Genomic DNA, 25,485 nt, shown 5'->3' with positions numbered 1-25,485 from the left:
ATTGAACTCAGATTTGGCAAAATAGAAGCCACTGGTGACCTTAATAGAAGTAATTTTGGTAATTTTGCTGGAGTCAAGAGGTAGAAGATCAATTTGGTTGATTTCCAAGAAGAATGAGAGGAGAGGAATTAAAGAAAATGAGTATAGACAACCAGTGGAGTTTTGCTGCAAAGAGGAGTAGAGAAATAGGGGTCTATAGGAATGGAAATTGTATGTTGATGGGAATGATCCAGTCAAGAGAGAGAGAAACTGATGATGGAAGAAAATGAAGGCTGAGTTTTTACTAGATAAAACCTTATTCAGTAGAGTGTATCTGTCATTTATTGAGTTCTTACTATACATGATGTGTCCTTTGTTTATTTCTTATATCAACTTAGGAGCCACATATTACCACCATTTTATAAGGAAGAGTTTAGGCCACTTCCTGAGATTACATAAATAATAAGCAGCAGAGTAAGCATTTTATGTGAGTAAGCTTTCAAATGTGATGTGACTCAAGTCTTTATGTTGTATTCCACAACAGCACGCAGTAAATAATTATAGTCAAAATTCTGTCAATGTATGACTTTATGAATAAATGAATGGTGAATAGGTATACACACACATATACATACAGCTATGCACACATACCTATATATGCATATATTCATGTATATACATACACATACACATACATACCTATATATACACAAGGGTTTATAGAGGGGACTTTGTGGACTAAATGAAAAATAGGGCAGATTAGAGATTCTTTTTCAGGACTAGAAATTCCTCTCTAATTTCCTACAAAAAATGCTGGCAAGAGGAAGTTACCTGAAAGGAGCAATGGATGCCAGATACTCCCCTCTTCACAATTTACCAAGTAAACAACATTTCCCAAGTAAGACATAAGCTTCATGGCCAAGACCTTTCACTAGAATTACTAGTTCTAAAAACTGCAGGCAACTAAACAGAGGAAATTCCTTTGTTGGGGGCACAATTTGCTCTCCTTTTAGACCCGTAACATAGGCAGTGGTTGATCTAGAACAACAGAAGAAGTATTACTGAACACTTAAGTAACAAAACAGCAACAAGAAAAAGCATCTTCTGCATTAATTAGAATTCTATTTCTTCCTTCTGCTCTCTAACTTTTAAAATAGTGTGATTTCTAAATTCCCTGGCATTTCATTTAAAAAAAAATAAATGGAGCTATTTTATACTTTCAAGACATTTCCCTGCAGAAGATGGATTTAAATCTTGGTGAAATTATGACTTTCAGTTAACTGTTCCTTATATTCTTTAAATATAAATACTTATAAGCAATCAGGAATGTGTATAACTTCTAACATTCTAACATGTGTGAAATTTACCCTCAAAATAGACATTAGCCCTTTGTAAAGAAACACTGTCTACCTTCTTGCTTTTTGCTACAAAGGATCATTATTTTTCAATAGTAGTAATGAATCTTTTCTGCTAATCCATGAACATTTTAGTGCTGGAGAATGATGAGCATATCAGTTTCTATACATTCTTAGATAATATATTTAGCTCTGAGTTGAACAAATTACACAGACTTGGAGAGTCATTCCATTTTCTTTCCTCATTAAAATTTAGCTTCATTTATACCATCTCTGATATTAGCAATCATATTTTCAATAGAATTTTGAACAGCATTATTTCAATTTCAGTGCACAAATAAGTGATATAACCATTCTTGGCTGCATTATAATCTCCTTAGCTTTAATTATTGTTCCTTAGAATACTGTGTCTTCCTATTTTATGGGCTTTAAAATGTATTCCCATTTTCTATTCTAAAGCAGTTCCTTCTAGTTGAGAAAGAAAAGGGCACAAACATATATGCCACATTCTTTTTAAATTGTACTTTATCATTTCAATGGTCATTGTATCTAACCCATTAGGTATTGGAATATAATATTGTGCAATCATAAAAGAAACAGGATTTTAGAAAACCACAGAGCTTAACATAAATCAGCAAGCAGGATAAATTTGGGATCAAACATTAAAAAGTGTATGGACTCTGAAATAGAGTTCTTCCTTTAAGTTTTGGATAATATAGAAATATTCAGCTCTAGAAAGACAAATGCCATAGATTTCACTTTTATGTGGAATCCGAAAAACAAAACAAATGAATAAACAAGCAACCAAAAAGGATCCGACCTACAAATACAGAGAACAAACTGGTAGTTGCCAAAGGAAAGGGGGCATAGAGGATGGGCAAAATGGGTAAATGGGAGTGGAAAATACAGGCTTCCAGTTATGGAATGAATAAGTCACAGAGATAAAAGTACAACATGGAAAACAGTCATTGGTGTTGTAATAACATTGTATGGTGACAGATGGTAGCTACCCTTGTGGAGAGCACAACATATCATATAGATTTGTTGAATCACTATGTTGTACACCTGAAACTAATGTAACATTGTATGTGATCTATACTCTAATAAATTTTTTTAAAAGAAACACTTAGTTCTGGGGTACGTGGGTGGCTCAGTCTGTTAAGCATCGACTCTTGGTTTCAGTTCAGGTCATGATCTGTCCTGGGATTGAGCCCCATTTCCAGCTCCATGCCTAGCATGGAGTCTGCTTGAAATTCTCTGTCTCACTATCCCTCTGCCCCTCTCCCCTCTCACTCTCTCACACTCTCTCAAATAAATAAATAAAACTTTTTAAAAAAATGACACATGAAAGAAATATTCAGTTCTGTTTGGAGCCCTTTCATATGAAAGAGATACAAATCACCTCCATGATTATTAGTGTCCCATGAAGAAACCACTTTGAGTTATTAACTGTTTGTGATTTTATATAATTATATTCTGCCAAATCAGAGATGGCAAACAGATATAAACTTTCCTGCCAACTCTCATCCCTTGACAGAATTGGGCTAGGAGTTTATTACAGGGTTCTTTCTGTAGTCATGCTTGGGTACAGCAATACAGAGCTTCCTGTTGATTAAAATGTCTACCAGAGGCATAGGAAAGAAGACTGGCATTGAGGATCCTTGGATGGAGAGAACACAGGAGGAGTCATGATAGAGTCTCAACCCAAGTCCTCACTCTCTCCTTAAATAGTTCATCATCATTTGCTCTCTCTGAGTTTCATTTTTCTGTTGCATAATGAGACCTACTTTCTGTTATTACTAGAAAAGCTAAGTGAACAAAATTTTTGTGCCAAATACATAATAAATGTTAGCAGAATATGAGTTTATTTCTACAGGTTAACAAGAGAGGGGGTGATTAGACCAAAACATATACATAGGGTGCTGGATTGACTGTGGAATTAGGAAAGGGTGATCATAAAAACCTGAATGTCCTGCAAGAGAAGAGATTGAGTCTGCTCTAGTAATTATTTTTTTAAAGATTTTATTTATTTATTGGATAGAGAAAGAGATCACAAGTAGGCAGAGAGGCAGGCAGAGAGAGAGGAGGAAGCAGGCTCCCTGATGAGCAGAGAGCCCGATGTGGGGCTCGATCCCAGCACCCTGGGATCATGAACTGAGCCAAAGGCAGAGGCTTAACCCACTGAGCCACCCAGGCGCCCCATCTAGTAATTATTTTTAAAAGCTGGAAACTTTTTCTGACTCTGTCTAGGTGAGATATTAACCCAGGGTGTGGTGGGGAGAGGCAGTATGGGAAAAGTTAAAATAAGTAGTCTGTGATGTCAAAATATGAATTTGTACCTAATAGTGGATGAATCATGTGGTCATTAGAGAAACAAAAAGATAAATCAAGCCATATAAATGCTTATGTAAAAAAGCTTTTCTGAAGTGAATTATCTCAATCATTTGGGGAATTCAGCAGTCCCAGTGGAGATGTAGCCTGTAACAGAGTTCTAAAGGGATAATTCTAAAGGGTGGTTTACACACCGCTACCTCCAGTAAAATATGAAAGAAAGGGTAATCACTTCTAGAGTGGACCTCAGCCCTACAACACTGGGTTTCTCCCATTTTTTTTTCTGATGGCCAGAGTGATTATATTGTCAAAGAGAAACATTAGTTAAGGTGGCAAAGACAGACTTTAATCAGCTATATACTACTCCAATAGGAAGAGCCCAGCATAGGCTGACCTTGACTTGGATTTGTACAGAGGTGACTGGGCCTTTAAAGGGAGAATGAGGAAGTGGGGAGGAGGGGCTCTGTGGAGTCTGGAAAGTGACAAACTACAAGAAGCAGGAAGGGCAGATTTGTTCATGTGAAACCCGTCTGGGTTTGTTCACTGGCTCTTACCCAACTTCAACTTCTACCCTCCCAAGGACTAGGAGACAAGATGTATTTTCAGGTGTCCATGAGAACAAATAGCAAATTCTTCTGGCAGCTTGAGTTTTCTCAGGCAGGCACTTTAAGTGGGGCTCAGGTCATCCTTGGGAGGTGGCTTTGAGCTGTTGGAAATTATGTTAGTGTTTGTTCAAGTCTTATAGGTCGAGGTTGGAACTTAGTTGAAAAGAGGGCTCAAAGGAGCTCAGCTAAGTAAGGTTGGGTAGTGGAGAAAATTTCTTTCAATGTACACATACATAACTATCCACCTACACACATACATACATAATAGTGTCACTTACCATCAACAAACACCACTTATGGTGTTGGAACCATAGTGTTAGAACGTTTGGTTATACAACAAACGTGTTAGAGCACTTTACACCCAATGCGTGTGTGTGTGTGTGTGTGTGTGTGTGTGTGTGTATGCACACATGTATGCACATATATACACTCCATATTATGTGGTTGAGGAACCTGAGAGTGGTCAAATAACTTACCTAAGATATCACTTATTAAGTTGTAGAAGCAGCATTTGGACCCATGTCAGTCTGTCTCCAGAGCTCAGTTGGAATTACTCTGTAAACTATCTCCTGTTACAGTTCAATGTACAAAGATACAAATCCCAAGGTACAAGTGCAGAGGTGGAATGTTGAAGAATGTTGAATAATAACTGTATATCCAGGTGATGTAGGTCACAAGAAAGTTTATTGTTCCCTCCCAGTTTTACTGACATATAATTGACCAAAAAGAAAATTAAAGTGCGCAACATGATTATATGTGTGTGTATGTGTGTGTGTGTATATATATATGATGTTGTGAAAAGATTTCCACCATCAGATTAATTAGAACATTCATCACCTCACATATTTACCCATTTTTTGGTGTAAGCTGTTAAGTTCTATTCTTTTATCAAATTTTAATTATATAATACAATATTATCAACTATAGTCAACATATACTAATGTACATCATATAGTTATACATTAGATCCTCAGACCTTAGTCATCTTATAACTAGAAATTTACACCTTTTACCAGACTCTTCCAATATTGCCTACATCCCAGCTCCTGATAAACACCATTCTACTCTGTTACTATGAGTTTGACTTCTTTTTTATTCCACACAAAAGTAATACCATGTAGAATTTGCCTTTCTCTATCCAGCTTATTTCATTTAGCAGAATGTTTTTTATTGCAAATGGTTGGATTTCCTTCTTTTTAAAAAGATTTTATTTATTTATTTCAGGGAGAAAGAGAACACAGGCAGGGGGAGCAGCAGAGGGAGAGGGAGAAACAGACTCCTCTGCTGAGCAGGGACCCTGATATGGGACTGCATTCCAGGACCTTGGGACCATGACCTGAGCTGAAGATAGATGCTTAACAGACTGAGCCATTCAGGTGCCCCAGGATTTCCTTCTTTTTTAAGGCTGATTTATAAATATGTCACATTTTCTTTGCCCATTCATCCATCAATGGACACTTAGGCTATTACCATACTTTAACTGTCGTAAATAATGCTGCAGTGGACATGGGAACAGAGATATATCTTCAAACAGAGACCTGGGAGTTTTTTCGACATGTATTATGATCCATATCTGGGATTGCTGGTTGAATTGGAGGTTCTATTTTTCATTTCCTATGGAACCTCCACACTATTTTCCATACCATCAATACCAGTTTACATTCACACCAAGAGTACATACAGAAGGATTACCTTTAGTCCATACCTCATCTGCTTTGCTTAGACTTTTTTTTTTATAACAGACATCTTAAAAAGGGTGAAATGGTATCTAGTGGTTTGATTTATATTTCCCTGATGATTAGTGATGTTGAAGTCATTTTCATGTACCTGTTGGCCATTTGTATATCATCTTTGTAGATTCCTTGCCTACTTTTTAATTGGGTTATTTGGGTTTTTTGCTAATTTGCTTATTTGTTAGTTGAATTATATGAGTTCCTTGTATATTTTGGATATTAACTAACCCCTTATCAGATATGTGGTTTGCAAACATTTTTCTATCACTCCATGGGTTGACTTTTCATTCTGCTGATTGTTTCTTTTGCTGTGTAGAAGCTTTCTGGTTTAATGTAGTCCTACTTAAATATTTTTGTTTTTGTTGACTTTGCTCTTGGTGTCAAATCCAAAAAAATCATTGTCAAGACCAATGTCAAGAGCTTATCCCTTATGTTTTCTTCTCAGAGTTTTACTATTTCAGGTCTTACATTCAAGATTTTAATCCATTTCGAGTTCATTTTTGTATATGGTGTAAGATAAGGGCCCAGTTTAATTTTTTAAATGTGGGTATCCAATTTTCTCAGCACCATTTTTTGAAGAAATCATCCTTTCCCCATTGCATATTCTTGGATCCTTTGTCATAAATTAGTAGATATATGCACATAGGTTTATTTCTGAGCTCTCTTTTCTGTTCTATTAATCTGTGTATCTGGTTTTATACCAATACTCCTATGGTTTGGATTATAGTTTTGTATATGGTTTGATTTGAAAGTGTGGTAAGTCCAGCTCTGTCCTTTTCTAGATTGCTTTGGCTAGACAAATACCATATGATTTCGCTCATATGTGGACACTAAAAAACAAACAAACAAATACAGAAAGAAATAAACAAAAAGCAGAATCAGACCTATAAATACAGAGAACGAACTGATGATTACCAGAGGGGAGGTGGCTGGGGAGATGGGCAAAATGAGTAAAGGGGAGTTATGGAACGAATAAGTCATGGGAATAAAAGGCACAACAGAAGGAATATAGTCAATTGATTTATAATGGCATTGTATGGTGACAGATGATAGCTACACTGGTGGTGAGTAGAGCATAATGTATAAACCTATTGAATTACCATTTGTACCTGAAACTAATGTAACATTGTGTCTCAACTATACTCAAATTAAAAAAAAATTAAAGATTGCTTTTCTTTTGTGTTTCCATATAAATTTTTTGGATACTTTTTTATATTTCTGTGAAAGATGTCATTGAAACTTTGATAGGGATTTCACTGAATCTGTAGATTGTTTTAAACAGTATTGACATTTTAACAATTAATTCCTCCAGTCTATGAGCACAGAATATCTTTCCACTTATTTGTGTCTTCTTAACTTCTTTCATCATTATCTCATGGTTTTTATTGCACAGATTTTTTAAATCTCTTCTTTAAATTTAGTCCTAGGTATTTTATTGTTTTTTATGCTATCATATGTTGGATTTTTTTTCTTAACTGCTCTTTAAGTTAGTTCATTGTTAGCATATAGAAATACAACTGATTTTTGTGTATTGATTTGTATCCTGCAACTTTACCGAACTTACTAGTTTTAACTATTTTTTGGTGGTCTTTATGGTTTCCTATATAAAATATCATGTCATCTGCAAACAGAAAATTTTACTTCTCCTTGTTCTATTTGGATGTCTTCTATTGCTTTTCTTGCCTAATTGCTCTAGAATAGGACTTCCAAACTATGTTAATTAAAAGTGGCAAGTTGGGGGTGCCTGGGTGGCTCAGTTGGTTAAGTGGTTGTCTTTGGCTCAGGTCATGATCCCGGGTCCTGGGATCAAGCCCCACATCGGGCTTCCTGCTCAGCGGAGAGCCTGCTTCTCCCTCTCCCTCTGCCTTCCTCTCTGCCTACTTGTGTTCTCTCTTTGTCAAATAAATAAGTAAAATCTTAAAAAAAAAAAAAAAAGTGGCAAGAGTGGACATCCTTGTCTGTTCCTAATCTTAGAGGAAATGCTTCCAGCTTTTCATCATTGAGTATGATGTTAGCTTGTATACGTGGCCTTTATTATGTTGAAGTACAAACTTCTATACCAAGTTTGTTGAAAAAATGCTAAATTTTGTCAAATGTTTTTTTCTGTCTGTTGAAGTACCCATATGATTTTTACCCTTCGTCTTATTAATGTGATGTATCATGTTTACTCATTTGCATGTGTTGAACCATCCCCCACCCTGAAACAAATCTCATTTGATCATGACATGTGATCCTTTTAATGTACTGTTGAATTCAGTTTGCTAATTGTTTTGTGAGGATTTTCACAGCCTGGCTCATCAGCATCTCCTGCTATGTCTCCAATTTCAGAAGACCTTGAATGGTGAGGTTGTACCTTTGATGACTTATCAAATTTCACTTCCGGGTCCAGGGTACAGGCTCCTTTCAGCCTTACTCTAATCTGTGGGGAAAGGTTGCTTTTCTCATGGGATATAGTTATACCCAAATACATTTTGTTTGTGATGACTTTGAAACATCAGATTAACTTGACCCCAGAGCTAGATAACTTTTTTCTACCTCAGGAAAATCCAAGTTTCTCTCTTCAACATGGAAGAGTCAACTTGACATCTGGTATAATTCTCCATTGTTTTCTCAGTCCATCATTTTCCTTTCTCTTTTTTAGAGAAATATCTTTTCTTTCTAAAAAAAAATGTAAATGTATCTAATAAATACATAAATTATGTATACTTACCTAAAAATTACATGATGAATACACTTCATGAATATTTGCTGCAGCTTTAATGAAGGCAGAGTTACTGAGTGAAGCAACAAGAACTTCTGAAAGGTTTTTGAAATCTGGTGCCAAATCACTTTCTAGAAATGTATTTATTTACTTTGCTGGAGCAATGCCTAAGAACATTGCTTTAACATTAAGAAACATTAATTATTAATGTTTATTATGTTAATTAACAACATAACATTAAGAAATCTTAAAATAATAAAATGAAATAGGTAAGTATTTTACTTAATAAAATATATTATGATCAGTAGAATATTATAAATTACATACACAATAAATGTAATACTCAGTTTGTCACTTATAAGATTTCTACATTGATTTGTAATGCCCCAGTCACCTTGAGTTTTTGAAAGACAGTCCTATCAGTATTTTTAAGTGTAATTTCTTCATTGTTTTGAAGGTATTTTGAAGGTCTTTTCCCATGCAGGCAGTAAATATTCATGTATACTTTCTTCTAGGTTTTTCTTTTCCTCTCAATTTTGTTTTCAAATCTAATTGGCTGTAGGTTGTAACAAAAGATCTAATTTGATTCTTCCCCAAATAGTCCATTTTACAAAACATATTAAATGATGTTAATTCGCTGATCCTCACTGATACTGTAACTTTATCATTCTTAATACTATATTTCTGAATATATATGTATATATGTATACACACACACACAACCCATTGATCAATATATTCTGATATCAACATTTTAATTATTGAAGCTTTTAATGCACTTTAGTATTTTGAGCCTAAATTCACTTGAAAGAAAACTATATCTTTTATGTGGTATAAAATTTTCTTTATTAATTCAATGTCATGAATTTATAATTCAATTCATTGATATCCCTACTTTTGTCTTTGCACATTATCCATCAAAGCTAAAAGGAAGTATAATGATCTCAAATACAATTTCTAAAAGATCTTGTCTTCTACTAGGTAATGTCACATTCATGCTCATTTCCAAAACAATATGTGCAGTCTTCAATCAGGCCACAAAAAACTAGAGTTCTCATTACATATCAGGCATGTTTCTGATAAATGTTGGCAGATAAGATGAACAAGAAATCTGCCTTTGGGAATTTTTTTTAAAGATTGTATTTATTTGTTTTGGGGGAGAGAGAGAGTACGAGTAAGGGGAGAGGTAGAGGGATGAGAGAGACTCCTAAACCGACTCCATGCTGAGTACAGAGCCCAACACAGGGTTTGATCTCAAGACCCTGAGATCAGAGCCCTGAGATCACAGCCTGAGTCGAAACTAAGAGTCAGACATTTAACTAACTGAGCCACCCCGGAGCTCCTGGGAACCTCTGTTGTAGTCAGGGGAGTCAATATAGGCAACACACTGTTTTTAATACCCTTTTCTCTGTCTTTTATATTCTGTATGTATTCACTTAATTTTTTTACTTTTATTTTTTACAGGATATGGAAGATATATTCTATTACTAATTTTAAAAGTTAACAAATAAAATCATGTTTTGACTTCTTTCATGTAAGACTATAAATAAAGTCACTTTTACACATTCTCTAAATTCAGTATTTGTCTTTGTTTCGTTTTGTTTTGTTTCAAAGATTTATTTATTTATTTATTTGTCAGAGATAGAGCACAAGTCAGGGGAGTGGCAGGCATAGCAAGCAAAAGGAGAAGCATCAGGGAGCCCAATGTGGGACTCAATCCTAGGACCCTGGGATCATGGCCTGAGCCAAACGCAGACACTTAACCGACTGAGCCACCCAGGCATCCCAGTTTCAGTATTTGTTAATACAATCTGAAATTTCCATCAGTTGTGTTTGTTTAGTAATTTTTTTTTGTATTCTTTGTTCTTTCAATAATAATTTTTACTATTTTCTTTCAATTTTATGATTGGATTATATAAAATAATTACCTAAACAATTTAATTTAAAATAGTTGCCTATACAACTGTATTTTAAATGGTTTCATATTAATACTATCCTTTTATGTTATACCTTCACAATTCTTGAGTTCTTAATTTTGATTCATCTCTCCTTTAACTAGGATATTCTTTTCTGCAATTTTTTGTGACAATTTTTTTGAATTTTTATATACCTATAAATACTTTTTCTGGCCTCACTAAACAACTTAGCTATGTATAAAATTTTTGAATAATAAAAAATACTGGGGGCACCTGTGTGGCTCAGTGGGTTACGCCTCTGCCTTCAGCTCAGGTCATGATCCCAGGGTCCTGGGATTGAGCCCTGCATTATGCTCTCTGCTCAGCAGGGAGCCTGCTTCCTCCTCTCTCTCTCTCTGACTGCCTCTCTGACTATGTGTGACATCTCTCTCTCTCTCTCTCTCTCTGTCAAATAAATAAAAAATATTTTAAAAAAAATACTATAGTTCAGCACCAAATATTGCAAAGAAAAAAAAAACATGTGATTTTTGTTTCTTTATATATATCACACAAATGTCTCTTTTTAATAGACATTTTTAACTAGGAATGTCCACTTAGACAATCAGTATGTCTATCCTTAACAGGCATTTTTTATTAGAATTCACAATGAGGCAGGGTGTCTGGGTGTCTCAGTAAGTTAAGTGTCTGACTTCTGATTTTGGTTAAGTCCTGATCTCTGGTTCCTGGGATGGAGCCTGCTTAAGAATCTTTCTCTCTGGGGTGCCTGGGTGGCCCAGCGGGTTGAGGCTTCTGCCTTCAGCTCAGGTCTCGATCCCGGGGTCCTGGGATCAAGCCCTACATCGGGCTTTCTGCTCAGCAGGGAGCCTGCTTCCCTTCCTCTCTCTCTCTGCCTGCCTCTCTGCCTACTTGTGATCTCTGTCTGTCAAATAAATAAATAAAGTCTTAAAAAAAAAAAGAATTTTTTTCTCTCTCTCCCTCTGCTCCTCCCCACCCCAAAAAAAATGACTGTGAGGCATTTTAAAGTGCATACGCTAGTCTCTGCCATTGGCTTTGAAAAGTCTTGTTCAATTCATTTCAAACTTGCTGTATTTTTAATAAGTTTCATGTTGCCTTTTTCTCCTCTTTCCAAACTTTAAGTAAGATCTAGCTAGAGATGGTGTTGACAACTAGAGATATGTGAGGTGTGTCACTGCGGGCCTCCCCAGAAGTCCCTAGTCCAAAAATTCAAGAGAAAATGCTGCATATGTAGAGTACCTGGATGGGCTCAGTTGGTTAAGCATCTGCCTTTGGCTTGTGTCATGATCCTGGGGTCTTGGGAAGGAGCCCCACATCAGATACCTTGCTTCTTCCTCTGCTTCTTTCTCTCCCACTCATGTTCGGGCTCTCTCAGTCTCAATCTCAAAGAAATAAAATCAGAAAGAAAGGAAGGGAGGAAGGAAGAAAAAAAGAAAGGGAGGAAGGAAGGAAGGAAAGAAGGAAGGAAGGAAGGAAAGAAGGAAGGAAGGAAGGAAGGAAAGAAGGAAGGGAAAGAAAATTCTGTATATGATTGGTGAAGGAAGCACTAAATGCGTTCCCATCCCAGGACCATGGTAGTGTCTCTCCCCAGCACAAAACAGTCACTCCCTATGGATTGTGTTCTAGCTTTTCCTGTACTAAATTGCCTCAAATGTGTTTTCCTTGGTCGACCATTTTCTATTCTCAAATCAAAATAATTCTTTTTTTTTAATATTTCATTTATTTATTTGAGAGAGAGAGAAGAGCATGAGCAGGGGGAGAAGCAGAGGGAGAGGGACAAGCAGACTCCCTCTGAGCACAGAGCCTAACACTAGGCTCAGTCTCAGGACACCAAGATCATGACCTAAGCAGAAATCGAGAGTTGGACACTCAACTGACTGAGCCAACCAGGAGCCCTCAAATCAAAATAATTATTGTTTGAGGGTTCACTGCCTGCCAGTCAGAGTTATATGGTTTGTATGACTCCTTAATTAAGTTCCACTGTAATTTTCTAATGATATTCCTGTTACCATCTCCACTTTCCAGATGGAGAAACAGACACTTAGAAATTAAGTAAACTATAGAACTGTCCTTGACCCAACAGTCTGCTCCAGGGCCCATGATCTTCCCCACAGCTCCAGACTAATTTGCTGAGTTGAGGTGATATTTATTCTAACCCTCATCCCATTTCTCTGAAACTCTTAAATGGTGGCAAGCAATAACATTTTTGATCTATGTACATAGCTTGTGAGGCTCTTGCTATCTCCTTCCCACTCCTATGTCTTTCCCCCCTGTTACTCTATGGTTTCCAGTATACCGAGTCAGTGTCAATTTTTCCCTCCCTGTTGCTTTATGAAAATTGCAAGATCCAAAATGACAAATGAAAATAGGCACATCTTTGATGTAGAGGTGACATCAAAAGAAAAGGATATTCCAATGATGAATATGCATGATAGAGACTTAGCTAAGGATTGATAAGGCAGTGAACAGACATGGAGAAGCATTTGTGTTATATCTCCACTTTGAGAAGGGGTGTCATACACCATTACTGTCTTTCCACTGAGCAGGATGCTCTATTTTAGGTGTGGCTTCATACTTTATCTATTGTAATTCCACTTTATGCTTTGTCTTCTCAGACTCTAAGGACAGTCAGCCTTACATGTATTTTATTGAAGTATAACAGACATACCATATCCTATTATTTCTGGGTGTATATCATACGGCTTTGATTTTTTATGTATTAAGAAATGAACCCATGATAAGTCTTTTATCACCATATAAAGTTATTACAATATTACTAACCATACTCTCCATACTGTATATCACATCTCCATGATGTATTTATTTGATACCTGGAAGTATGTAACTTTCAATCCCCTTCACCTATGCAACCCCCTCAACCCTTTCCCCCTTTGATAACCAACATTTTCTTTCCTGTGTCTGTTTCTGAATCTGTCTTGTTTTATTTGTTCATTTGTTTTGCTTTTCAGATTCCACATATAAGTAAGATCATATGGTATCTGTTTTTCTGACTTATTTCACTTAGCATAATAGACTCTAGGTACACCCATATTGTTGCAAACAGCAAGATTTCATTCTTTTTTATGGCTGAGTAATATCCCTGTGTGTGTGTGTGTGTGTATTTGAGAGAGAGAGATCTTTACCCATTCATCTTATGTTGGGTACTTTGGTTGTTTCCATGTCTCGGCTATTCTAAATAATGCTGCAATGAACATAGGAATGCAAATATCTCTTTGGATTGGTGTTTTTGTTTTCTTCTGATGCATACTCATAAGTAAAATTGTTGGGTCATATTTTAGTTCCATTTTTAATAAATTGATGCACCCACTACAGAAAACAGTATGGAGGTTCCTCAAAAATTTAAAAATAGACAGCCTTATATTTTGGCATTGTGAATTGTCATGCTTTCATCCTATGTCTTCATTTCTTCACAAGCATTCTGTTGAGAAACTGGAAGAATTCATGATATGAAGGTGAACCAGATACCACTTTAAATGAACAGTCTTGTACTTCAAGGAACACTTCTCACCTTTTCCTGTCTCTCTTCTGTTTCATCTGCACATCAGGCCCAATTGCAAGGTTCCTTCCTCCTGGAGCCTTGAAAGACTTTTTTTATTATCCTCATTCTGGAAACCAAAATATCTATTTGCATGTAAAAGCAATTTTTTCAAATCAGTACAAAAATCTTTTAATACTTGGGGTTAGGGGTGCCTGGGTGGCTCAGTGGGTTAAGCCTCTGCCTTCGGCTCAGGTCATGATCTCAGGGTCCTGGGATCGAGCCCCTCATCGGGCTCCCTGCTCAGTGGGGAGTGTGTTTGCCCGCTCTCTCTCTGCCTGCCTCTCTGCCTACTTGTAATCTCTCTCTGTCAAATAAATAAATAAATAATCTTTAAAAAAAAAAATACTTGGGGTTAAGTATTGGCCTTCAGCTCCAGTCATGATCCCAGAGTAGGATTGATCCCTGCATTGGGCTCCCTGCTCAGTGGGGAGTCTGCTTCTTCCTCTCCTTCTCCCTATGCCCCTCCCCCTGCACTCATGCTCTCTCTTCCTCTCTCTCCCTCTCTCTCTTTTTATCTCAAATAAATAAATATAATGTTTAAAAAATTTTTTAATACTTAAAATTCCAGTTCACTCATTTGGTAATGGAACAGCTATTATCATCATTTTGTGGGATGGGAGATATTATTTAAACTACTGACTGAATTAATCTGTAGTGGTTTTTTCCACCTCAAAATCTCTGTAGTGGGTGTAAATAAATAAACTAATAATTTAAGGTTATTTGACCCAGTCTCCTAAATCTACTTGTAAATCACTCTAGTGCTTCAACACTCTATGTGGTGCTTTAGTTAATGTCACATTTAAAAAATATATTTCTTGGACACTAATGTCATCTTTCAGTTCTATATTTTTTCCGTTAAGCTCTAAAGAGTCATTGTCAATAGGTTTTTCCTATTTTAACATATTCTTAAAGTCATACTCATGTATTATAAAATAGATATGAACATGAATCTATGTTTAACCATTTTGTAATTAAATATATTTTTCCCATATTTTTTAAAGTATTAAGATGGCATTGTTATCTATTGGTATTTAATTCACACCCAACATCCTCTGTAACTTAAATTAAATCCTTATTGGAGACATTTATTCGAACTGTAACTGTTTTCTCTAATGAACTACCAATTCATTTCCCCACACAGCATGTTCTAATTTGTGTTTGTGGTGGTTTCTAGAAACATATGGGGACCAACTGTGGTTATGTTTTGGGATCTTCCATACAAAAACATGATAATTGCTTTTGTTTTGCTGATTACTCTCTAAGACAGTTTCAAACCTCTTCAACTTTGTCTTTATCCGTGAAGCCTTTAATTGCAAATCCCCTTCTGTTTTATCAGATGAATTCACATGATGAGCATACTGGATGAGCTCTCAGTTAATCTGTCCAGAGGTTCTATGATCTTTAGAAAAGATCAACCCCTTGCATATAATTTACAAATTGTTCCCAGATATCAGACATCATCAGGCTTGTTATTTCCATCGTGCCATAAACACAAAAGCAGAAGAGACATAAAAGGTAAGAGGCTTTCTGCAACATAAAAGAGAAAGCAAGATTGGCGGATCCTTTGCTTATGTTTTTTGGGGGAGTGGGGGGAGGGTGGGCAGTGGCAAAAGATACAATAATACAAGCATCTTCCTGATTGATTAAAGTAGTGAAGTGCATTCTTTGGTTCATAAATAATGCTCTATTACTTTTCTTCAAAGACAAGTAAACCTTGACAGAGTGACCTTTTCCAGGGCAGGAGTTGTTTCAGTGCCATAAATTATACTGTAAAACGGGTGGAAATGCTATTGAGAAGTGTGTGACAAAATAAGATTAAAGATTACTATACACAAAAGATTGTTGTTTTATTAGTGGATTCCTGTCAATGGGATGAAAAATCCCCGGGTTCCTACTGGATGCTGAGATCATGTCAAGCCAAAAAATTAGGAGGACATTTTCTAAAAGGTAACTAAATGTGTCAAAATAACAATAGACTGATTAGTTTGTAGCTCCTGTATTGTATTTGCTCTTCAAGCAAATTTAGTTACCGTCCACTAAGCTACACCGTCCAGAGGCATTTGCTTGCAAAGGGAAGGCTGGTGCGGTGGGTGGGCTTCAGTGCCCACTGTGCAGTTTCGGGAAGGTTCCAGCGAGACTCTTTGCAGAACAGAAGCTTGGGTGGCAGTATCCCCACCAGGACACTGTGCCTCGCCGAGAGGGAAAAGCCTATGGTAATTCTCCACCCATTCATCTGATGAACACTCAATCTGACAGAGCCATCCATGTCACTTTGAAGAAAAGGAAAATAATCGCCTACTGACTTACACTGTAAGCAGCTCTGAATTTTTTTTACAGCACTCTCGTTTCCAGTTTTACCAATTAGTAAAACAACTTGAAATTATAGGCATTAAAATACAATGAAGTATTTAAGTCTGCTTGAATTACATGAGATGCATGAGAGTTCAGGGATTTTTTTTTTTTTTTTTTTTGGAAGCATCAACATCCTGTCCAAATACCACGTGTGCTTCCTTTTTAATGTTTTTACTGCAGTTTTGCTGTGGTGATTATCCCCTCCCAATTTCTCCTTAAAATCAAATAGATAATCTTAAATAAATAAACAAAAACTAATCAAAAGAGAAAATGGTGACAAAAAGAAAGGAAAAGAAGGGAAAGGAAAGGAAACATTTACAAAGTATCAGATATTCTGAATGATTAATTTCAGTAGTAAAATTCATTCAAGTCTTATGGCTCTTTATTTTGTGGAACTAGCAGACATACAATCGAGCAAAACAGAAACGGAAACAAAATCATTCTATTGAATTTAAGTTTCCAAAACTTTCCTTGAAATTTGATCTAGCATGGTTCACTTAAATAATAACTACCCTTGTTAGATAGAGCATATGCTCAGCTTGGCATGTTGCTATAAATTACTCCTTGTCACAAAGAAGAATAGATACACCGGCTCTTTACTGCTTCGTTATTCTTTATAACCAGACACACGGTATCAGTGTTACCTTCATTATAGGAAGAATAGAAACCTGTGCCTTAATCCACACACACCAATTTCAAGATTGGTGTCAGTAAGGCAAATGATGAAACAGTGAGATTAGTGTTACAATAAGCATCCATCTACTTCTCAGACAAGCATAAAACTGTAGCAAGTGCATGTGGAGCTCACCTGATGTGTTGGGTAGATATTTTGCCAATGTATTCAATGGGTAAAACAGAAAGCCTTTTCCTACTCTTGCATAGCACTTATCCAGGAAGACTTGTTTATTTAGCTTATGAACTGTTTGAGGACAGATTGAACTGTTGAAATTTTACTTTGGTCTTAGCACAGATCAAAGAATATATTAAATCATACTGGTTTTCATCATATACCACACTTTCCTTTAGGCAAAAAAAAAAAAAAAGTGTTTTAAGTAAATAGGACCTTTGGATTTACATTCTTTACATTCTCCTTGAGTGTACAGCAAGGCTATGCTCTTCTTTAGCTAATGAGAGCTCAGGCAACACAGAAGTGAATAGCATATGTGAACAATCTTTAGAAGCCAGCTCAGCCTTAGAAAATATCTACAGTCTGAGTGAGAACAACAGCAGTGATTTCAAAGATGGACATGAAGCTTTGGGGGTCCCTAACCTTGGACCCTAAAGACGGGATGGGTTGGAGGTTAAAAAAAAAAAAAAGTTGTTTTAATAGTTGGTCAAATGACCTACCCTTTTCTTTTTATCGTCAAAAACAAACAAACAAACACAAAAAAATACAAAACTCTTTCATAATCTCTTCTCCAACAGAATATGGAAAAGCTATAAGATTCTTAAATAAGCACCAGATATAATTCTTAAGTAAGCACTCGCTGGGTGCTTTGGGTGAACCAGCCAGAGTCCCAGAGCCTCCATGATTTCTCTGGGCCACAAGAATTATTCCCTGAAGTAGCCTGCTGTTTCTGATACTGAACAGCTAATCCCTCCTGCGGTTCTAGCCTTTTGCATAAGTAGAAAATTCTTCCCACTTCCAAATTCTAGGCTTTTAAGTTCCAAATGTGGCAAGATTAGGAGCAAGGTTCCTAATCTCACAAAAAGGGTATCAATTTAAAGTACAAAAATTATTTTGTCAGTATAATGCCGTAGAGATATCGATTCATGAGTATCTAACTCAGTATTTGCAATTGTGAGGCTGAATTCACTGGAGTTTCATAGAATAATATCCTAATAACACTGCTACAGAATGCTTCAGATTTCTCTTGGAAACTATAACAAGTTACACAGAAACAATTTATATCTGCTTAAACATTTATACATATCTATATGCTTATACTCAGAACTACCTCAATTTTTGTCTTAGGGGAAATCTAAAACACTGCTACTATAAATAATGAACACATCTAAGGTAAATTCAGCTCAAGAATGGCCCCTCAATCATAATGTTCCCAGTGTTCTGGGAACAACTAGCCGAACAACACAGCCGGATTTTTTCACTTCTTGATAAAGAGTGAGTGTTCGCTAACAAAGCAACTCAAAACACGTCTCTTTGCCACATTACTATTAATGAACTTGTTTCTTTTTTTTTTTTTTAAGATTTTATTTATTTGACAGAGAGAGACACAGCAAGAGAGGGAACAGAAGCAGGGGGAGTGGGAGAGGGAGAAGCAGGTTCTTGCTGAGCAGGATCAAATCAAGCCCTGATGCGGGGTTTGATCCTAGGATCATGAGCCAAGCCTAAGTCAGACGCCTAATGACTGAGTCACTCAGGCACCCCTGAACTTGTTTCTAATACATACTCCTGACTGGTCTGACCATATATATCACACTATTAGCCACTTACCAATCTATTATAATCATCATGATAAAACCAACATAATCAAAAAGTAGTAACATAACCCCAACACCTGAGGGTCTCAAACACTGGGAAAAGACATCAGCCTTATGCCATAACATTCAGAAAACAAAACTAAGTTCCAGATGTAGTGAAAAAAAGCTACATATGTTTACAGTTTTTTAACTATGATAGAAGAAAATACAGCAAAGTAGTTTTACTTAGGGATAATAAAAAAATCTTTCTGCATAGGACATGAAATTCAGTAGTCATAGAGAATTATATTGGCAAATTTGACTACATTGAAATTTTACATTTTATCAAACTGAAAGCACCATCAAGAAAGTTAAAATAGGGGCACCTGGGTGGCTCTGTCAGTAGAGCCTCTGACTCTTAATTTCAGCTCAGGTCATGATCTCAGAGTCCTGGGATAGAGTCCTGCATGGGACTCCGCAATCAGTGTGGAGTCTGCTTGTCCCTCTCCATCTGCCTCTGCCCCTCCCTCCACAAATAAATAAAATCTTTTTTAAAAAGAGAGTTAAAATAGAAGCTACAGACTATAAGGACACCTTCTTCATGTACATAACATTAAAAAGTGGTATTCCTCATACATTAAAAACCACCTCAAATTAAGCCAGTAACCCAGGAGAAAAATAGTTCAAAGTTTGAATGCTCAAATCACAGAATAAAATAGCAAATATGGATCAATTCATTGATCGGTAGGAAAACATAAATTAAAGGAGACACTTCTACCCACCAAATTTGTAAATATATATAGGAAAATAGTAACTAATATTTGCTTCAGTTTAAGAAGACATTTGGCAAAGGCAGTTACATTTGATGAGAGGAAACTCTGGCCTAGACACTGGATGAACAGTGAAAATATCCACCAAGCCCCACAAAACCACAGAATGGGCGGGACAGGAAACCCAGCTCAGAAATGCTAAGTGAGTCATCAAAGTCATGGAAATCTTTTTTTTATTTTTTTAAAGATTTTATTTATTTACTTACTTGCTTACTTACTATTTATTTATGTATTTATTTACTTGATAGAGAGAGAGCACAAGCAGGAGGAGCAGCAGCAGAGGGAGAGGGAGAAGCCAGCTCTCCCCCAAGGAGCCCAATGTGGGGCTCCATACCAGGACCCTGGGATCATGACCTAAGCCAAGGGCAGACCTGACTGAGCCACCCAGGCACCCCTCATATAAATCTTATATTGGATAGCCTGGACGTACTTAACCTTTTGACTTCAGTCTTTCCGGAATTCTAAACTTCTTAGAATTTGCTCACTACCTACCTCCTTCTTAGAATTTAATTAGCACTTTAACATTTTTTTCTTCTTTACTTACGCTAGTTGTTTAACATTGGAAATCTTTTTTTCCTTTTCAAACAATACTATCGTTTCATGTTGCTTCCATTTCTGAAAATAGTGTGTTGCTAAATATTAGTTCTTCATGTGGAATTAAAGGATTTAGACTCAATGTTCTTTTTAGAACCCCTTACATCTCTAAAATGCTATGACTTTATTATTTTGTGGATGTTTTTCAAAGCACTCGCTGTGTGTAGATATGTGTGGGTGTGTGTCTGTATATCTGTGTGCATCTGTGTAAGTGTGTCTTTCCCTATCCTCTCTTTCTTGTTCAAATACTAACGAGCATCCTAATTTCAACTTGTGAAACCAAAATTTAGGGACACCACTTCTAAGAGTTTTCATTATATTTTATTCTGCTTACATTTTATATTCATAAAATCTTTATCTCCAGGATTCACCACTGAAATACATTGGTGGAAATTCATTTCACTACTATATGATACTATAATTTCATTATATAACATTCAATATACATTATACATTAAAAAAATAAAGATCCTGCTACTTTAAAGAACTACTAAGCAAGGATGATGTGTTCATCTTTACAATAAGATGCAGGTATTCTATAAGAAAAAAGACCTTCGTTTAGAAATATTTACCTAAGGTTATATTTAAAAGCAACTGATGTTAACTGCTGCAATTTAGAACATTACACTGGGAGATTTTGTGCTGGATTATGAATTGGATAATTTCTAATTCTTTTTAAAATTTGACTATTTGAAGTTTATAATTAGCAAATTAAGCAAAAGTAGATTGTCCAGTTGGGTAAAGTCAATACTTACTTTCTTTCCTATGCAAATGGCCTCATCAGTGTTGCCAGTTCAAACTGAAACTGTCCTTGCTGGCATATTTCATGATTACGTAATAAGCATTAGTATTTTCGTATGCTGTTCATATGTTTCTGCAATTAATACTAGCTTACTAATAATGCAAAAAAATACAAAGTAAGTAACCATAGTCCCTAAGCATACACATTCCATTTCTTAAAGGATCAGGAGCAGCTTTGCCAAGTTGAACATGGTGTTGATTAAGCATAATCCCTCTAAAAGGCCACAGAAATGTGATGCAAGCTTCTAGGGTTTGCAAACTTCTGGAATTCCTGTAGATCAAACATGAAGAACCACCTTGGTCCAGCATGATAAGGTGAACCTGGTACTTGAAGGATTCATGCAAATTTCTTCTGTTTATTCAACTAGTTGCATAGTTATAGCTTACTTTCAAGTATAAATTTCATGGTACCAATTAGTGTCAATCTTGGTCTGCCAAGGGTCCATCTGCTGAGCAAAGTGTGAATGCAAAATTATTTCTTACCGTGTCCCATGATAGCCTCTGTATGGCGGGACTTTCTTCCGGTTCTCAAACTCCTGCTTGGATTTTTCTTTTTCACTTTGAGAATCTCCTTTCCTTTTGTTATTGCTGAATTTCTCTGGTTTGCAGTGAACAATAGCAGCATATTTGGCTCTCAGAGCTCAAATAGGAATAATAAAGATTTGCTCCTTTCTTTCTTCAAATGGGTTTCAAGTTTTGATTGATAGCATGTAGGCTTACTGGCTGATAAATACTTTCAGGATTTTATCACTAAATAGGCATGGTTATAAAATACCTACTGTCATAAGCTAAATAATGTCCGCCCAAAGAAGTCCACATCCTAATACGCACACTCTTGTGAGTGTGTTACTTTACATGGCAAAGGAGGGTTTGCTGGTATGATTAAGAATCAGGAGGTCAGAGCTTCTCCTGGGTTACCCAGTGAACCCAATATAATCACAAAGATCTTTTAAGACAGAGGCAAGAGGGTTACAGGCAGAGAAGGAAATGTGAGGACAGAAACAGAGATTTGAAGATGTTGAGCTACTGGATTTGAGATGGAGTAAAGGCCATGAGCCAAGGAGCGCAGTCAGTTTCTAGAAGCTGAGAAGGCTAGGAAACAAGTTCTGCCCTAAAACCTCCAGAAGGAACCAGCCCTGCCCATATACCTTGACTTTAGGCCAGTGAGACTTAGTCTTTTCTTCTGACCTCTAGAACTCTAAAACAAATTTGTGTTAAGCCACTAAGTTAGCAGCAATTTGTTACAACAATGAGAAACTCCTACACGTACTGAATACTTCTTGTTGGCCTTCCAGCCAATAAGGCCCCTCTAGCTAAAGAGTTAAACTTTGGGTTTGGGACTGTTTTGCATATTTTTTACTTGTAAGAGACATTCTACTGTCTTTCCAGATCAAGGATTATCTCTTTAAAAGGTGAAGTGTATAACTTTAAGTAGTTTGACCTTTGAAAGACTCATAAAGGCACCCTGAAAAAGGTGTAAAGGTGGAAATGGACCCTCTTTAAAGACTATTGTCTGGGGGCGGCTGGGTGGCTCAGTGGGTTAAAGCCTCTGCCTTCGGCTCAGGTCAGGATCCCAGGGTCCTGGGATCACGCCTCGCATCGGGCTCCCTGCTTAGCAGGGAGCCTGCTTCTTCCTCTCTCTCTGCCTGCTTCTCTGCCTACTTGTGATCTCTGTCAAATAAATAAATAAAATCTTAAAAAAAAAAAAAAAAGACTATTGTCTGACTTCAACAAGAAGAGGAACAAAGGCTCCATCCAGCACCCCGTGGTTTCGCTGCGCCTAAAAACGTGAAAACGGTTTTCTTTTCCACGGAAATGCCCCTATCATGCTGGTAAGCACATTCTGGATTATCTAGGTATTTATTGGAAGCTCACAAATCACCTCTCTGGGAGAATACTGTAAGGCAAATAGCGAAAAACCTCCAAAGTTAAGTTTCAGTAGTATACAGAAACAAAATAATCAGCTTAATATTCAACACACAGTATAATGACAAGTACAGAGTATTTAAAAATATTTGTGCCATTAATACATTAGCACATTAACACTAATAAGGCTTCTAGTTACTTTTTACTTTTTCTTCCTATTTTGTTCTTCTGGTTAAAAACTCTCATTGTCTTTCAGATATCCCTAAAACAAGCCTCTGAAGGTTCTCCTGTCCCCTCCAATAATGTGATCACAGTTCCTCATCTCCAGGAGGTCACAATCTGCTAGGAAAACAGACAAGTCAATTTTTAAGCCTACAAAGAAATCACCAGTGAACAAAAATGTTTAACATTAGAGAAATGTAGATTTAAAGCAATGAGAACCATGTTTCCATGGTAGTGGCCCTTGAGAAGCACATCCTATGAGGGAAGTTATGGAGGCTGTTAGCAGAGGATGTCCCAAGCAGGGGCACTTGGAAAAACAGGAGAGGGTATTCATTATAGGCACAAACAGAGAATGAACAGAGGCCAAGTGAATACAGTAGTTCAAGGAAGTAAAAGGTTAGTTCTAGCATAGCTCAAATGGGACATGAGAGTCCTAAGACCCAAGATGGGAATTATAGCAGAAGTCAGATCTAGAAGAGCTTGGTAGGACATACCATGGAGCATAGGTTTTATCTTATTTCTCCAGAAAGGATGAATTTTTAGAAGAGAAATCAAATGGATCTATTTGAAATAAATAGGTTACATTACAGACAATGTGGAAAACAGATTGAAGGGCAGAAAACAAATATAAATGTGGGTGCTATTAGAAGGTAGAGGTATTCCACACTGTTTACACAAAATTTTATCAGGGCAACTTACTGGCAGGGTGGTGGAGGATGATGGGAGAAGGAGGCTGATGATCCAGGCACTAAGCAGTTACTTTCTGCCAAGTCCAGACTCTTCATGCCCAGTTTTTATACAGCAATGGGTATTGTGATGAAGTCAAAGGTTAGTTATCGAAAGTGGTGCCATTTGTGGACCAGAGGGTCTCTACTAGTTAGCTAAACTTGGACCTGCTATGTGCAGCTTTAGGGAGGATCAGAGCAAGCCTTCTTGCATCCAGTCAGGGTATACATTAACCTCCACAGATGAACATGTAGCACGAACAAGATAGAGGGCCAAAGATGGAGTTGGTATTGCCAGCTCTCCAACAGGTGCTTAGAAAAAGACCATTGCTCCAGTTAAGATGAAGTAAGATGGGACTAATATCTGTCCTAGGACCTTATCAGATCCACACAGAACTTTAAAGGATGAGATGGAATCAATATACTAGATAGGCAAAATCTACAGGATTAGGTTATTGATTGCTTACAAAGATTAAGAGGGAAGAAGAAATTAGGGATGACTTCCGGAATTCCTAGATGAACAACTGGAAGGATTGTATTATCCACAAAGTAAAGAAGAAGTGGAAAGGCATATTTGGGATGAGGGTGTTATTTCTGCTTTGGGCTTGTTGCCAGTGCAGTGGTTGTGGAACAAACAATTATAGACATCCAGAGAACCGTGGGGCAGTGGGAATCTAGGACACAAGTGAAAAACCTTGAGAAGAAATCAACTTAAGACTCATCAGCCTATATAGAGGTCACATTTAAAGTATGGGAACTTAAAGAAATCACCCAGAGAAGAGCACACAGGGCCATTTTAAAGAGTAAATTTGAAATAGCTATTGTGGGAAATTAGAAATGGGGATGTTTAGCAATTACTAAAAAGACTATTCCGTTGGCAAGGTTTGTTCTTTACCCAACTTGTATGTTTCTTGTTAAAAAAAATAAGCCATCTCCCTCAGATGAGATTCAATAAACATGGTAGATTTGACAACCGATTAATTCACTAGGTGGAAACTTATTGTGAACATCCATTAATTGTGGTGAGTTTTGCACCTTTTAATCTATTTATTTGGCTACAATGTCTCCTGGTTGTTAAGTCTTTATTCCATTGGTTATATTTTTAACACTAAAATCATTTTCATGTTTGGAGTTTCTCTAATTTCCCCATACTTGTCTTCTGTATTTCTTTTTTTTTTTTAAAGATTTTATTTATTTAGGGGTACCTGGGTGGCTCAGTGGGTTAAAGCCTCTGCCTTCAGCTCAGGTCATGATCTCAGGGTCCTGGGATCGAGCCCCGCATTGGGCTCTCTGCTCAGCGGGGAGCCTGCTTCCCTCTCTCTCTCTCTCTCTCTCTGCCTGCCTCTCTGCCTACTTGTGATCTCTCTCTCTCTCTGTCAAATAAATAAAATCTTTAAAAAAAAAAGATTTTATTTATTTATTTGACAGAGAGAGAGAGAGAGATCACAAGTAGGCAGAGAGGCAGGCAGAGTGGGGGGGG

Source organism: Enhydra lutris, unplaced genomic scaffold (assembly GCF_002288905.1).
Source record: "Enhydra lutris kenyoni isolate GAN:26980312 unplaced genomic scaffold, ASM228890v2 scaffoldscaffold41, whole genome shotgun sequence".
In the NCBI taxonomy this organism is placed as follows: domain Eukaryota; kingdom Metazoa; phylum Chordata; class Mammalia; order Carnivora; family Mustelidae; genus Enhydra; species Enhydra lutris.
This window is presented reverse-complemented; position numbering follows the sequence as displayed.